Here is a 16,436-nt window from a genome sequence, read left to right as displayed (position 1 = left end):
GATGGGGTCTTTGTCTGCTTTTGGGATCAAGGTGAAGCTGGCCTCATACAACGAGTTTGGAAGTTTTCCTTCTGTTCTATTTTTTTAAACAGCTTCAGGAGAATAGGTATTATTTTTTCTTCATCCCCAAATTACTAGAATTCTTACAGCAATTCAGTAATGTATCAGGATACAAAATCAATGTATAGAAATCAGTTGCTTTTCTAACACTAACAATGTAACAGTAGAAAGAAATTAGGGAATTGATTCCATTTACAATAGCACAAAAAACCATAAGATACCTAGTAATCTTATAAACCTAACCAAAGAGGTAAAGAATCTATACTCTGGAAACTAAAGAACTCTTATGAAAGAAACTGAGGAAGACACAAAAAGATAGAAAAGCATTCCATGCTCATGGATTGGAAGAAAAACATTGTTAAAATGCCTATGCTGACGAGAGCAATCTATACTTTCAACGTCATTCCAATCAAAATGCCATTAGCATTTTTCAAAGAGCTGGAACAAACAATCCTAAAATTTGTATGGAACCAGAAAAGAGCTGAAATCACCAAGGAAATGGTAAAAACAAAACAAAACAAAACTGGGGGCATCATATTGCCTGATTTCCTGCTATATTACAAACCTATGATCACCAACACAGCATGGTATTGGCAAAAAAAAAATGGACACATAGATCCTTGGAACAGAATAGAGACTCCAGATATGGACCCTCAACTCTATGGTCAACTAATCTTTGACAAATCAGGAAAAAATATATCCAATGGAAAAAAGACAGTCTCTTCAATAAATGGTGCTAGGAAAATTGGACAGCCACATGCAGAAGAATGAAACTGGACCATTCTCTTACAGCACACACAAAGAGAAACTCAAAATGGATGAAAGACCTCAATGTGAGACAGGAATCCATCAAAATCCTAGCAGAAAACATAGGCAGTAACCTCTTCAACATTAGCCACAATAACTTCTTTCAAGACACGTCTCCAAAGGCAAGTGAAACAAAAGCAAAAATGAGCTTTTGGGACTTCAAGATAAAAAGCTCTGCACAGCAAAGGAAACAGTCAACAAAACTAAGAGGCAGCCCACAGAATGGGAGAAGATAGTTGCAAATGACATTACAGATACAGGGCTGATATCCAAGAACTATAAAGACCTTCTCAAGCTCAACACTCAAATAAAAAAAAAGTAATAATCCAGTCAAAAAATGGGCAGAAGGCATGCACAGACACTTCGCCAAAGAAGACATACAAATGGTTAACAGACACATGAAAAAATACTCAACATCATTAGCCATCAGGGAAATTCAAATCAAAAGTGCATTGAGATACCACCTTACACCAGTTAGAATGGCAAAAATTAACAAGGCAGGAAACAACAAATATTGGTGAGAATGTGAGAAAGAGGAACCCTCTTACACTTTTGGTGGGAATGGAAGTTGGTACAGCCGTTTTGGAAAATAGTATGGAGGTTCCTCAAAAAGTTAAAAATTGAGCTACCTTATGACCCAGCAATTGCACTACTGGGTATTTACCCCAAAGATACAGACGTAGTGAAAAGAAGGGGCACACGCACCCCAGTGTTCATAGCAGCCTTGTCCACAATAGCCAAACTGTGGAAGGAGCCGAGATTCCCTTCAACAGAAGAATGGATAAAGAAGATGTGGTCCATATATACAATGGAGTATTAGCCATCAGAAGGGTTGAATACCCAGCATTTGCATCGACATGGATGGAACTGGAGGGGATTATGCTAAGTGAAATAAGTAAAGCAGAGAAAGACAATTATCATATGGTTTCACTCATATGTGGAACATAAGGAATAGCATGGAGAATATTAGAAGGAAGAGTAAACTGAAGGGAGGGAAATCAGAGGGGGAGACCAACCATGAGAGACTATGGACTCCAAGAAACCAGGAAACAATCTGAGGGTTTCAGAGGGGAAGAGGGTGGGGGAATTAAAGAGGGCACATGTTGTAATGAGCTCTGGGCGTTATACGCAAACAATGAATCATGGAACACTACATCAAAAATAATGATGTACTGTATAGTGACTATCACAACATAAAAATACACATTTAAAATATGAAAACTATTTCAAAAAAGAAGATATTGGTCTGGTCCATAGGAGGTTGAAATTTATCTCATGTAGAATATGTAGAAATTCTAGGAAAATTAATTTGGACTAGTTATATTTGTATTTTTAAAACTTGAATGACTTCATTCATCTAAATTTCTGGATTGAAATTAAGCTCTTCTTTTCTTTCTTTTTTTTGGGGGGGGGGTCTAATGTTTTGTTTTGGTGTTTTTTCATTTTTTTAAATTTTATTATGTTAGTCACCATACAGTACATCATTAGTTTTTCATGTAGTGTTCCATGATTCATTGTTTGTGTATAACACCCAGTGTGGAATTAAGCTTTTCTAAAAAGGATAGCTAGATTATTGACAGAGTTTGACTTGAAATATTAAAATTCTTGTTGCTTTGTAGCTCTTTTTGTATTTTTATTTATTTTTTATAATATTTTATTATATTATGTTAGTCACCATAGAGTACATCCCTGGTTTTTGATGTAAAGTTCCATGATTCATTAGTTGCGTATAACACCCAGTGCACCATGCAATACGTGGCCTCCTTACTACCCATCACCAGTCTATCCCATTCCCCTACCCCCCTCCCCTTTGAAGCCCTCAGTTTGTTTCTCAGAGTCCATAGTCTCTCATGCTTTATTCCTCCTTCTGATTACCCCCCTTTCTTTATCCCTTTCTTCTCCTACTGATCTTCCTACTTCTTTTTGTATTTTTAGAATATTTGCTATAGACCAATGTTTTCAACTGAACTTACTTTTTTCTGTTCATTTTTACATAAAATTAGTACAAGTAAAATGTCAATTCATTGAGTATTATTGCATTAAAAGTTTCATATAATATGTATGCAATATGCATTTTTTTTACAACACAAAACCTAGTGGAACAAGTGTATGCTTCATTCTTTGCCTATTTAATTGCCTTTCTGTATTGAGAAAACGAACAATGCTATGCACTTTGCATAAGGGAAAGATCTCTCTCTCTCTCTCTCTCTCTCTTTTTTTTTGTTTTTGGTTGTGAACTAATAGTTAATTCTTTTTTTTTTCTACCTTACACACCTCTTCTTTTAACTTCTGATTTTAACCAAAGCACTTACTCAAAAAACTTGGAAAATAAATGTAACTAAACTTATAAATATTTACATGATACCTCCTGGTGTACAATATAGTGATTCAACACTTTCATATATCACCCTGTGTTCATCAGGAAAAGTGTACTTCTTAAACTTTATCACCTATTCAACCCATCCCTCCACCCACCTCCTCCCTGGTAACCATGTTTGTTCTCTATAATTAAGAGTTTGGCCCTTGGTTTCCCTCCCTCTTTCTCTATTTTTTCCCCTTTGCTTGTTTGCATTGTTTCTTAAATCCTACATGAATGAAATTATATGATATTTGTCTTTCTTTGACTGACTTATTTTGCTTAGTATTATGCTCCTTAGTTCCATCCATGTGATTGCAAGTGGCAAGATTTCATTCTTCTTTATAGCTGAATAATATTGATTGTATATATAGGCCATATCTTCTTCACTCATTCATCAGTTGATAGACACTTGGGCTGCTTCCATATCTTGGCTATTATTAATAATGCTGCTATCAGCATGGGGTGCATGTGTCCCTTTGAATTAGTGCTGTTGCCTTTGGATATATACTTAGTAGTGTGATTGCTTAGTAGTGTGAACATAGGATAGTTCTATTTTTTACGTTCTGAGGAACCTCTGTACTGTTTTCCACAGTGGTGCACCATTTTGCATTCCCATTAGCAGTGCACAAATGTTCCTTTTTCTCTACATACCCACAAAAACCTGTTGTTTCTTGTGTTTTCAATTTTAGCCTTTCTGACAGGTAAGAGATGATATCTCATTGTGTTTTTGATTTGCATTTCCCTGATGATAATTGTCAATCAATCTTCAAGAACACGGTAAAGAGGGTGCCTGGGTGGCTCAGTTGGTTAAGCATCTGCCTTCGGCTCAGGTCATGATCTCAGGGTCCTGGGATCTAGTCTACATCAGGTTCCCTGCTCAGCTGGGAGTCTGCTTCTCCCTCTCCCTCTGCTGTTCTAAATGTCAAATAAATAAATAAAATCTTTTAAAAAAAAGAAAGCAGGAAAGAATATCCAATGGGAAAAAGACAGTCTCTTCAACAAATGGTGTTTAGAAAACTGGACAGCAACGTGCAAAAGAATGAAGCTTGACCATATTCTTATACCATACACACACACAAATGTGAAATGGATTAGAGACCTAAGTGTGAGATCTGAAACCATAAAAATCCTAGAAGAAAACACAAGCAGTAACTTCTTTGACATTAGGCAGAACAACTTCTTTTTAGAAATATCTCTACATCAAAATTAAAAAAAGCTTCTGCACAGTGAAGGAAGCAATTAACAAAAATAATAGGCAACCTATGGAATGGGAAAAGATATTTGCACATGAATGTATTTGAAGATTTTATTTATTTATTTGACAGAGATAGAGACAGCCAGCAAAAGAAGGAACAGAAGCAGGGGGTGTGGGAGAGGAAGAAGCAGGCTCATAGCAGAAGAGCCTGATGGGGGGCTCGATCCCAGAACGCTGGGATCACACCCTGAGCCGAAGGCAGATGCTTAACCGCTGTGCCACCCAGGCGCCCCTGCACATGAATGTATTTGATGAAGGGTTAGTATTCAAAATACATAAAGAACTTAAAAAATTCAACACCCAAAAGCTAAATAATCCAATTAAAAATGGGGAGAAACTGTGAACAGACATTTCTACAAAAAAAGGTACGCATGGCCAACAGACACATGCTTTCTCCTTTTCATTCAGTTTTTAATTGTTATATTCATCCCTGGGATGCAAGAGTGGTTCAGCATTTGCAAATCTATCAGTGTAATAGGTTTTATCAAAAAGAAAAAAGCCAAAAATCAAATGATCCTCTCAATAGATGCAGGAAAAGCATTTGACAAAATACAGCATCCTTTCATGATTAAAACCCTTCAGAGTGTAGGGATAGAGGGAACATTCTTCAATTTCATAAAAACCATCCATGAAAAGCCTAAAGAAAATATCATTCTCAATGGGGAAAAGCTGGAAGCCTTTCCTTTAAGATCAGGAACACGACAAGGATGCCCACTCTCGCCACTATTATTCAACATAGTACTAGAAGTCCTTGCAACAGAAATCAGACAACAAAAAGTGATAAAAGGTATTGAAATCGGAAAAGAAGAAGTCAAACTGTCTCTCTTCACAGATGACATGATACTCTATATGGAAAACCCAAAAGAATCCACTTCTAAACTACTAGAAGTTATAGAGCAATTCAGTAATGTGGCGGGATACAAAATCAATGCTCAGAAATCAGTTGCACTTCTATACACGAACAGTGAGACTGAAGAAAGAGAAATTAGGGAATCCATCCCATTTACAATAGCACCAAAAATCACATGTTACGTTGGAATTAACTTAATCACAAACGTAAAGGATGTATATTCTAGAAACTACAAACCACTCTTGAAAGACATTGAGGAAGACACAAAAAGATGGAAAAATATTCCATGCTCATGGATTGGAAGATTTAACATAGTTAAAATGTCCATGCTACCCAGAGCAATCTACATTTTCAATGCTACGCCGATCAAAATACCAGTGACATTTTTCAAATAACTGGAACAAACAGCCTTTAAATTTGTGTGGAACCAGAAAAGGCCCCGAATCGCCAAGAAATTGTTGAAAAGGAAAAACAAAGCTGGGGGAATCACAATGCCGGATTTCAAGCTGTACTACAAAGCTGTGATCACCAAGACAGCATGGTACTGGCATAAAAACAGACACATAGACCAATGGAACAGAATAGAGAACCCAGAAATGGACCCTCGGCTCTTTGGGCAACTAATCTTTGATAAAGCAGGAAAAAACATCCAGTGGAAAAAAGACAGTCTCTTCAATAAATGGTGCTGGGAAAATTGGACAGCTACATGCAAAAGAATGAAACTTGACCACTCTCTCACACCATACACAAAGATGAACTCCAAATGGATCAAAATCCTAGAGGAGAGCATAGGCAGCAACCTCTACGACATCGGCCACAGCAACCTTTTTCATGACATATCTCCAAAGGCAAGAGAAACAAAAGAGAAAATAAACTTGTGGGACTTCATCAAGATAAAAAGCTTCTGCACAGCCAAGGAAACAGTAAAAACAACTTAGAGGCAGACCACAGAATGGAAGAGTATATTTGCAAATGATACTACAGATAAAAGACTGGTATCCAAGATCTACAAAGAACTTCTCAACTCAATACCCGAGAAACAAATAAACAAATCATAAAATGGGCAGAAGATATGAACAGACACTTTTCCAATGAAGATATACAAATGGCTAACAGACACTTGAAAAAATGTTCAAAATCATTAGCCATCAGGGAAATTCAAATCAAAGCCACACTGAGATACCACCTTACACCAGTTAGAATGGCAAAAATTGACAAGGCAAGAAACAACAATTGTTGGAGAGAATGTGGAGAAAGGGGATCCCTCCTACATTGTTTTTGGGAATGAGTTGGTACAGCCACTCTGGAAAACAGTGTGGAGGTCCCTTAAAAAGTTAAAAATTGAGCTACCCTATGACCCAATCATTGTAGTACTGGGTATTTGCTCCAAAGATACAGACGTATTGAAGAGAAGGGCCATATGCACCGCAATGTTCATAGCAGCATTGTCCATAATAGTTAAATCGTGGAAGGAACAGAGATGCCCTTCAACAGATGACTGGATTAAGATGTTGTTGTCCACATATACAATGAAATATTACTCAGCTATCAAAAAGAACGATTTCTCAACCTTTGTAGCAACATGTACGGCATTGGAGGAGTTAATGTTAAGTGAAATAAATCAAGCAGAGAAAGACAATTATCATATGGTTCTCTCATCTATGGAACATAAGAACTAGGAAGATCGGTAGGAGAAGAAAGGGATAAAGAAGGGGGGGTAATCAGAAGGGGTAATGAAGCATGAGAGACTGTGGACTCTGAGAAACAAACTGAGGGCTTTAGAGGGGAGGGGGGAGGGGGAATGGGATAGGCTGGTGATGGGTAGTAAGGAGGGCACGTATTGCATGGTGCACTAGGTATTATATGCAACAAATGAATCATCGAACTTTACATAAATAAAATAAATAAAAATTTTAAAAAATAAAATATTAAAAAAATAATTGTTATATTCATATCTTACTTCCATAATCTGAGAATGAGCTAGATTGTAATACATTTTAATAAAATCCTTATGTTCATTCATTGATTCTTTCATCCAGTTATTCATTCAAGAAATATTTATTTGAAGCCCCTGCTATGTTTCAGGCATTGATCTGGGCATTTGATATATATCAGGAACAACACAAACAAAGATCCATGCGTTTTCGGATGTTACTTTGTAGTTAGGGGATATGGACAGTAAGCAAATAAGGAAATAAATTATATATCAGAAGCTTTTAAGTACCATGGAAGATAAAAGAAGAGTAAAGGGCATCATTAGGGCTGAGAGGAGAGGGAAACAGTTTCCAGTATTAAATAAGCCTCATTTCAGGGAAAGATTTACCACAGTGTACCATGTTGATACTTGACCATTTCATTACAAAAAAGGTTTTGCCTTTGTAATTCCAGCAGCACTACTGCGGAATTCCTTTAGAGTTAACTGTTATGAAATCTAGGGTTTAAAAAACATATATAGTATGTTACTTATACATGAATTTTTGGCAATTATTTAATACTTATATGTTAGGCTTTGCCTTGATAATTGAAATATATAGTTATATTTCTTTTCTCTTTGATATTTGAAATATAAGTGCCCCCGTTTGGCTTCTGTATTCCTTTTTAGCATTTCTGTAGTTTCTTTCTTGTCCCTTTTCTGTTTGATGCACCTAATATGGCTCCTTATTGCCTGTGGAATCTAATAAAAACTTATTCTGTCATTAAATCCCACTATTGTCTTGTGTCAACTTGCCTTTTTATATTTATCTTTCATTGGAGGTTGTTGCCTCCTTTGTTCACTTGAGCATATACGTTGTGTTATCTGGTTTTCTTGCTTTCACTTTTACTGTTTTGACTTTCTCTCTTATCTCTCTCTACTTGAATCTTACTCATATCTCAAGGCTCAACTCATAGTTCACTCCAGTGACCTACATTGCCCTCCATCTGAAATTCTATAATGCTTACAATTTTTGCTGTACATTTCAGCCTGTAGTTACATTTTACTTTCAATTTTTGTTTGTTTATTCTGTCTCCCAAGCAAGTCTGTCTCCTATCACCTATAATACATAATAATAAAGTTCTTAGCCTTTATCAGTAAGCATGTTGAAATGAAGATATAGTGTATTAAAGTACAACATTCTCTATATGAAGACCTTAGATAGACTGTTTTGCCTTCAATGAGCAGCCAGCTATTGGACAAAAATCAATTTCACGGTTTTTCAAAAACTGTGTTCCTTGTTTCTAAACCTTTTGAGTGATACCATTGTTTATAAAATACTACAGATGTGACACAGCTCTGGTATTATGAAAGCAGTAAGAACTTTATAAAATAAAAATCACAAGAAGTATACATGTTTCAGCAACATGAGGGTGTGTGCTTATAAAAGTATTTTTATAATTCAGATACTTTTTGATTTAAGGAATTAACTAGATTAATCCACTTTTTGTCAGTAACTAGATGGTTAGAACAGTTACTTGTCAACTAAATTAATTAAGATAGCTTCTCTTTTTAAAGGGTTAACCAAAAATTAAGAATTATGAATGTTTTAAAAATATGATTACCAGTGTAGTTTATTTAAAGATACTTTAAAGAAGCACAATGTCTTTTCCTTTCTGTCTTTCCTCGGTCCCAAATTAATATACTGTCTTTTTTCTGACTTAGTATTGTGTAAATGAAAATATGCATCCATCTCCTTTTGAGTGAGTGTCATATAGAATTTCTGTGAGAGTTTAATATGTTTTCATGATAAACACTTTAAATTTCCTAACTACATGTAAATTAGTTTTTTTATTGTAATGAAGTTTATTCTTTTATTTTTTATTTTTTATTATGTTCAGTTAGCCACTATATAGTATATCATTAGTTTTTGATGTAGCATTCAATAATTCATTAGTTACATATAACACCCAGTGCTCATCACAGCATGTTCCATCCTTAACATCGATCACCTCGTTACCACCTGTCCCCACACCTCTCCCCTATAGAACCCTCAGATTGTTTCCCGGGGTCCATAGTCTCTCATGGTTCATCTTCCTCTCTGAATTCTCCCCCTTCGTATTTCCCTCCTTTCTCTAGGGTCCTCTGTGCTATTGCTTATGTTCCACATATGAGTGAAACCATATGATAATTGTCTTTATCTGCTTGACTTACTTCACTTAGCATAATCCCCTGCAGTCCCATCCATGTTGATGCAAATGGTGGTTATTTATCTTTTCTGATGGCTGAATAATATTCCATTTTATATATGGACCACATCTTCTTTATCCATTATTCTGCTGAAGGACATCTTGGCTCCTTCCATAGTTTGGTTATTGTGGACAATGCTGCTATGAACATTGGGGGTGCATGTGCCCCTTCTCTTCACTATTTCTGTATCTTTGGGGTAAATACCCAGTAGTGCAATGGCTGGGTCATAGGGTAGCTCAATTTTTAACATTTTAAGGACCTCCACACTGTTTTCCAGAGTGGCTGTACCAACTTGCATTCCCACCAACAATGTCGGAGGCATCCCCTTTCTCCACATCCTCTCCAGCAATTGTTGTTTCTTGCCTTGTCAATTTTTGCCATTCTAACTTGCATAAAGTGGTATCTCAGTGTGGTTTTGATTTGTATTTCCCCGATGGCTAATGATGTTGAGCATTTTTTCATGTGTCTGTTAACCATTTGTATGTCTTCTTTGGCGAAGTGTCTGTGCATGCCTTCTGCCCATTTTTTGACTGGATTATTACTTTTTTTTTTTATTTGAGTGTTGAGCTTGAGAAGGTCTTTATAGTTCTTGGATATCAGCCCTGTATCTGTAATGTCATTTGCAACTATCTTCTCCCATTCTGTGGGCTGCCTCTTAGTTTTGTTGACTGTTTCCTTTGCTGTGCAGAGCTTTTTATCTTGAAGTCCCAAAAGCTCATTTTTGCTTTTGTTTCACTTGCCTTTGGAGACGTGTCTTGAAAGAAGTTATTGTGGCTAATGTTGAAGAGGTTACTGCCTATGTTTTCTGCTAGGATTTTGATGGATTCCTGTCTCACATTGAGGTCTTTCATCCATTTTGAGTTTCTCTTTGTGTGTGCTGTAAGAGAATGGTCCAGTTTCATTCTTCTGCATGTGGCTGTCCAATTTTCCTAGCACCATTTATTGAAGAGACTCTTTTTTCCATTGGATATATTTTTTCCTGATTTGTCAAAGATTAGTTGACCATAGAGTTGAGGGTCCATATCTGGAGTCTCTATTCTGTTCCATGGATCTATGTGTCAGTTTTTGTGCCAATACCATGCTGCCTTGATGATTACAGCCTTGTAATATAGCTTGACGTCAGGGAATGTGATACCCCCAGCTTTGTTTTCCTTTCTCATCATTTCCTCGGCAATTTGCTATGTTTTCTGGTTCCATACAAATTTTAGAATTGTTTGTTCCAGCTCTTTGAAAAATGCCAATCGTATTTTAATAGGGATGGCATTGAAAATGTAATTTGCTCTGGGCAGGATAGACATTTTAATGATGTTTATTTTTCCAATCCATGAGCATGGGTTGTTTTTTATCTTTTTTTTTTGTCTTCCTCAATTTCTTTCATAAATGTTCTGTAGTTTCTAGTGTATAGATCCTTTACCTCTTAGTTAGGTTTATTCCTAGGTATCTTATGGTTTTTGCTGCTATTGTGAATGCAATCAATTCCTTGGTTTCACTTTCTACAGTTACATTGTTAGCATATAGAAAACAAGTGATTTCTGTGCATTAATTTTGTATTGTGCCACATTGCTGAATTGCTGTATGAGTTCTAGTAATTTGGGGATGGAGTCTTTTGGGTTTTCCACATAAGGTATCATGTCATCTGTGAAGAGGGCATGTTTGACTTCTTCTTTGCCAATTTGGATGCTTTTTCTATCTTTTTGTTGTCTCATTGCTGAGGCTAGGACTTCTAGCACTATGTTGAACAATAGTTGTAATATTGGGCATCCCTGTCTTGCTCCTGATCTTAAGAGAAAATATCTCAGCTTTTTTCCATTGAGAATGATATTTGCTATGGGCTTTGCATAGATGGTTTTTATGATATTGAGGAATGTTCCCTCTACCCCTATACTCTGAAGAGTTTTAATCAGGAATGGATCTTGTATTTTGTCAAATGCTTTTTCTGAATCGACTGAGAGGATCGTATCATTCTTATTTTTTCTTTTATTGATGTACTGTACCATGTTGATTGATTTGTGAATGTTGAACCACCCTTGCATCCCAGGGATAAATTTCACTTGGTCATTTTGAACCATCCTTTTAATGTATTGTTGGATCTTATTAGCTTCGATCTTGTTGAGTATTTTGCCATCCATATTCATCAGGGATATTGGTTTGTACTCCTTTTTGATGGGGTCTTTCCCTGGTTTTGGGATCAGGGTAATGTTGGCCTCATAGAAGGCATTTGGAAGTTTTCCTTCTGCTTCTATTTTTTGGAAGAGCTGCAGTTGAATAGGTATTATTTCTTCTTTAAATGTTTGGTAGAATTCTGCTAGGAGGCCATCTGGCCCTTGACTTTTTTTTTTTTGGTAGGTTTTTTATTACTCCATTGATTTTGTAATTGGTTATAGGTCTATTCAGATTATTTGTTTCTTCCTGTTTCAGTTTTGGTAGTTTGTATGTTTCAGGAATACAGCCATTTCTTACAAGTTGCTTAATTTGTTGGCATATAATTGCTGGTAATAATTTCTTATAATTGCTTCTATTTCCTTGGTGTTAGTCGTGATCTCTCCCCTTTCATTCATGATTTTATTAATTTGGGTCCTTTCTCTTTTCTTTTGAATAAGTTTGGCCAGTGGTTTATCGATCATATTAAATCTTCCAAAGAAGCAGCTTCTTGTTTCATTGATCTGTTCTACTTTTTTTCTGGTTTTTATTTCATTAATCTCTGCTCTAATCTTTATTATTTCTCTTTTCCTGCTTGGTTTAGGTTTTATTTGCTGTTCTTTCTCCAGCTTCATTAGGTGTAGGGTTAACTTGTGCATTTGGGATTTTTCTGATTTTTTGAGAGAGGCTTGGGTGGCTATGTGTTTCCCCCTTAGGTCGGCCTTTGCAGTATCCCATATGTTTTGGACTGATGTGTTTTCAATCTCATTAGTTTACATGAATTATTTAAGTTTTTTAATTCCCTGTTGACCCAATCATTCTTTAGGAGGATACTCTTTAACTTCCAAGTGTTTGAATTCCTTCCAAATTTTTTCTTGTTATTGAGTTCCAGTTTCAAGGAATTGTGGTCTGATAACATGCAGGGAATAATCTCAATCTTTTTGGTAATGGCTGCAACCTGATTTGTGACCCAATATGTGGTCTGTTTTTGAGAAAGTTCTGTGTGCATTTGAGAAGAATGACTATTCTGTTGTTTAAGGTTGGAATATTCTGTATATATCTACTAAGTCCATTTAGTCCAATGCGTCATTCAAAGCTCTTGTTTCTTTGTTGATCTTCTGTTTAGATGATCTGTCCAATACTGAGAATGGAATGTAAAAATCTCCTACTATTAATATCTTATTGTTGATCTGATTCTTTATTTTGTTTAACACTTGGCTTATGTAGTTGGGTGCTTTCATATGGGGGCATAGATATTTACAATTGTTAGATTTTTCTTGTTGGCTAGAGCCTTTAAGAATGATACAGTGCCCCTTTGGATTTCTTATTACAGTTTTTAGTTTAAATTCTGATTTGTCTGATATAAGAATTGCTACCTCAGCTTTCTTATGAGGTCCATTGCAATGGAAAATGGTTCTCCATCACCTCACTTTCAGTCTGGAGGTGACTAGGTTCAAAATGAGTGTCTTGTAGACAGCATATGGATAGGTCTTGTCTTTGTATCCAATATACAACCCTGTGCCATTTTATGGGAGCATTTAGTCTGTTCATGTTTAGAATTACTACTGAAAGATATGTATTTATTGTCATCTTATTGTCTGTACAGCCCCTCTTTCTATGGATTGTCTCTGTAAATTTCTGGTCTATATTACTCTTGGGGTGTTTCTTCTTTTATAGAATTCTGGAAGCTCTGTCTCTCCATCCATTCTGAATGACAGCCATGCTGAATAAAGTATTCTTGGCTGCATATTCCACTCATTTAGTACTATGAATATGTCTTCCCAGCCCTTTCTGGATTTCCTTCATAGAATAGGGAAGCTCTCATTTACGATTTGCTCAAATATAACTTCTAGTCCTCTCTCTTTCTCCACCCCTCAGGGATCCCAGTAATTCTGACATTGGAACATCATGGCGTCATTGATTTCCTTAAGTCTGCTTTCATGGATTGTAAGCTGTTTGTTCCAGGCTTCCTCCTGTTCCTTCCTTTATATCAGTTTATCTTCTAGATCACTAATTTGTTCTTCTGCCTCATTTACTCTAGCTGTTAGAGTATCCAGTTTAGACTGCGTCTCATTCATAGCTTTTTTAAGTTTGGCCTGATTAGCTCTCATTTCTGCCCTTGAGATTCTATGTTGCCACTAATGGTTTTCTCAAGCCTAGTTATTATCTTTGTAATTGCTACCCTGAAGTCTATTTCTGACATCTTCCTTATATCTATATCCATTAGGTCTGTAGGAGAGGCCATTGTCTCTGGTTCTTTTCTTTGTTGGGAGTTCCTCCTCCTAGTCATTCTGTTGAGAGGTGGTTGAGGGGATGTACAGAGTCGAAAATATCAACCACAATCCAAGCTGGATGCACCCTGGGAATGTTTGGAGTGGTCAGAGGTCACTACTGAGAAAGCACAGCCATAATGAAACCCAAGAATAAGATTTATAAAGTTAAAAAAAATGGAGGGTTGGAGGGGAGGAGGTCTATAATGTCTCGATATGGGAAGGGTAGGGTGTTTCTGTTCTTCCTGGGTGTATATTGTTCTCTTTGTTAGGGAACACTTCTTCCCAGAATTACAGGGAAACTAAAGCTGATATATATATATATATACAGTTATAGATATATATTTTATATATACAGATGTAGATATATAGATATATAGATACAAGCTTCAATGTAGTCTTCAACTTTGAATAGGGAAAAAAGACTACATTGAAGCTTGTATCTATATATCTATATCTGTATATCTGTATATATATAAAATAAAATATATATAGGTGTGAAAAAGTACAAGTTAAAAAGCTACTATGGAATATGTTGTATTAAACATCTAGTTTCATTAAGAAATAGGAAAAAAGAAAAAACAGAGAAGAAACTTGGTGAAGATTAAAAAAAAAAGAAAAAGAAAGTTGTATCTGAGAAATACACAGGCGGTGAGGTAACACCAGGAGCTCAATACAGTTGAAACCCCCTGATGTTGGGGTTTTACAGTTTTATGGGGACCCTTGAATTTTTTTAAATATTTTTTATTATATTATGTTAGTCACCATACAGTACATCATTGCATTACTGCAATGGCAGGGTCATAGGGTAGCTCAATTTTTAACTTTTTAAGGGACCTCCACACTGTTTTCCAGAGTGGCTATACCAACTTGCATTCCCACCAACAATGTAGGAGGGATCCCCTTTCTCCACATCCTCTCCAACAATTGTTGTTTCTTGCCTTGTCTATTTTTGCCATTCTAACTGGCATAAGGTGGTATCTCAGTGTGGTTTTGATTTGAATTTCCCTGATGGCTAAAGATTTTGAACATTTTTCATGTGTCTGTTAGCCAGTTGTATGTCTTCATTGGAAAAGTGTCTGTTCATATCTTCTGCCCATTTTATGATTTGTTTCTTTGTTTCTCGTGTATTGAGTTGAGAAGTTCTTTGTAGACCTTGGATACCAGTCTTTTATCTGTAGTATCATTTGCAAATATATTCTCTCACTCTGTGGTCTGCCTCTAAGTTGTTTTTACTGTTTCCTTGGCTGTGCAGAAGCTTTTTATCTTGATGAAGTCCCACAAGTTTATTTTCTCTTTTGTTTTCTCTTGCCTTTGGAGATGTGTCGTGAAAAAGGTTGCTCTGGCCGATGTCATAGAAGTTGTTGCCTATGTTCTCCTCTAGAATTTTGATGGATTCCTGTCTCACATTGAGGTCTTTCATCCATTTGGAGTTTATTTTTGTGTATGGTGTGAGAGAGTGGTCAAGTTTCATTCTTTTGCATGTAGCTGTCCAATTTTCCCAGCACCATTTATTGAAGAGACTGTCTTTTTTCCACCGGATGTTTTTTCCTGCTTTATCAAAGATTAGTTGCCCAAAGAGCCGAGGGTCCATTTCTGGGTTCTCTATTCTGTTCCATTGGTCGATGTGTCTGTTTTTGTGCCAGTACCATGCTGTCTTTGTGATCACAGCTTTGTAGTACAGCTCGAAATCCGGCATTGTGATGCCCCCAGCTTTGTTTTTCCTTTTCAACAGTTCCTTGGAGATTCGGGGCCTTTTCTGGTTCCATACAAATTTAAGGACTATTTGTTCCAGTTCTTTGAAAAATGTCCTCGGTATTTTGATCGAGATAGCATTGAAAGTGTAGATTGCTCTGGGTAGCATGGACATTTTAACTATGTTAATTCTTCCAATCCATGAGCATGGAATATTTTTCCATCTTTTTGTGTCTTCTTCAATGTCTTTCAAGAGTGATTTGTAGTTAGGGACCCTTGGATTCTTGTCCTCTTGTTCTTCCAGCTTCTCTTCTGGGGGAGGGGCCTGCCCACTGTTTTTCAGGAACCCTTGCTTGGGAGGAGTTGCCCTGCCCCCTATCAGGGGTTGGGCTCCATGGAAACCATTTTTCTGGCGGAGGGGGGGTTTTTGTGCTCTGGGGTCTTTTGTTCTCTGCGGGGGTTTTTTTGTGCCTTTTAGTAGGGTCAGAGCAAAGGAAATTGTCCACACCTAGACCTCCGCCCCAGGGCAGAGAAGTCACCGTCTGCTCCTCTCTGAACCCTCCAGAACACACAGTCTTCCTTTCTTTAAGTGCTGCTGAAAACCGCAGGCTGCCACAGGCTGTGCACATCCTGAGGGACCCTCTCAGAGGCTGACTCAGGCCCCCGCTTGTCTCTGCCATTTGTGCTTCGAAAACTGCAAGTGGTCCTGTTCCTTGTGGGCGGCTGAAGAGGCAGGCTCCCTTAGGAGGGCTGTTATCAGGCCATGCCTGTCCTGCCCTGCCACTACTCTGCAAGCTATCCCTGCCCCCCTTCCCTGTGTAGGATGCTTTTGCACTTGG

The 16,436-nt window shown here is 37.0% G+C and overlaps 1 protein-coding gene across 3 annotated transcripts in view; it reads left to right on the top strand.

Moving 5' to 3' along the window:
* HDX (highly divergent homeobox) overlaps nt 1-16,436 on the top strand; it is a 284,176-nt gene that overhangs the window by 100,157 nt on the left and 167,583 nt on the right. The window lies entirely within an intron of this gene.

The sequence above is a fragment of the Ailuropoda melanoleuca genome, chromosome X, assembly GCF_002007445.2.
Source record: "Ailuropoda melanoleuca isolate Jingjing chromosome X, ASM200744v2, whole genome shotgun sequence".
Lineage (NCBI taxonomy): Eukaryota > Metazoa > Chordata > Mammalia > Carnivora > Ursidae > Ailuropoda > Ailuropoda melanoleuca.
Note: the sequence above shows the minus strand (reverse complement) of the source record. Positions and strands in the feature narration are given on the sequence as shown.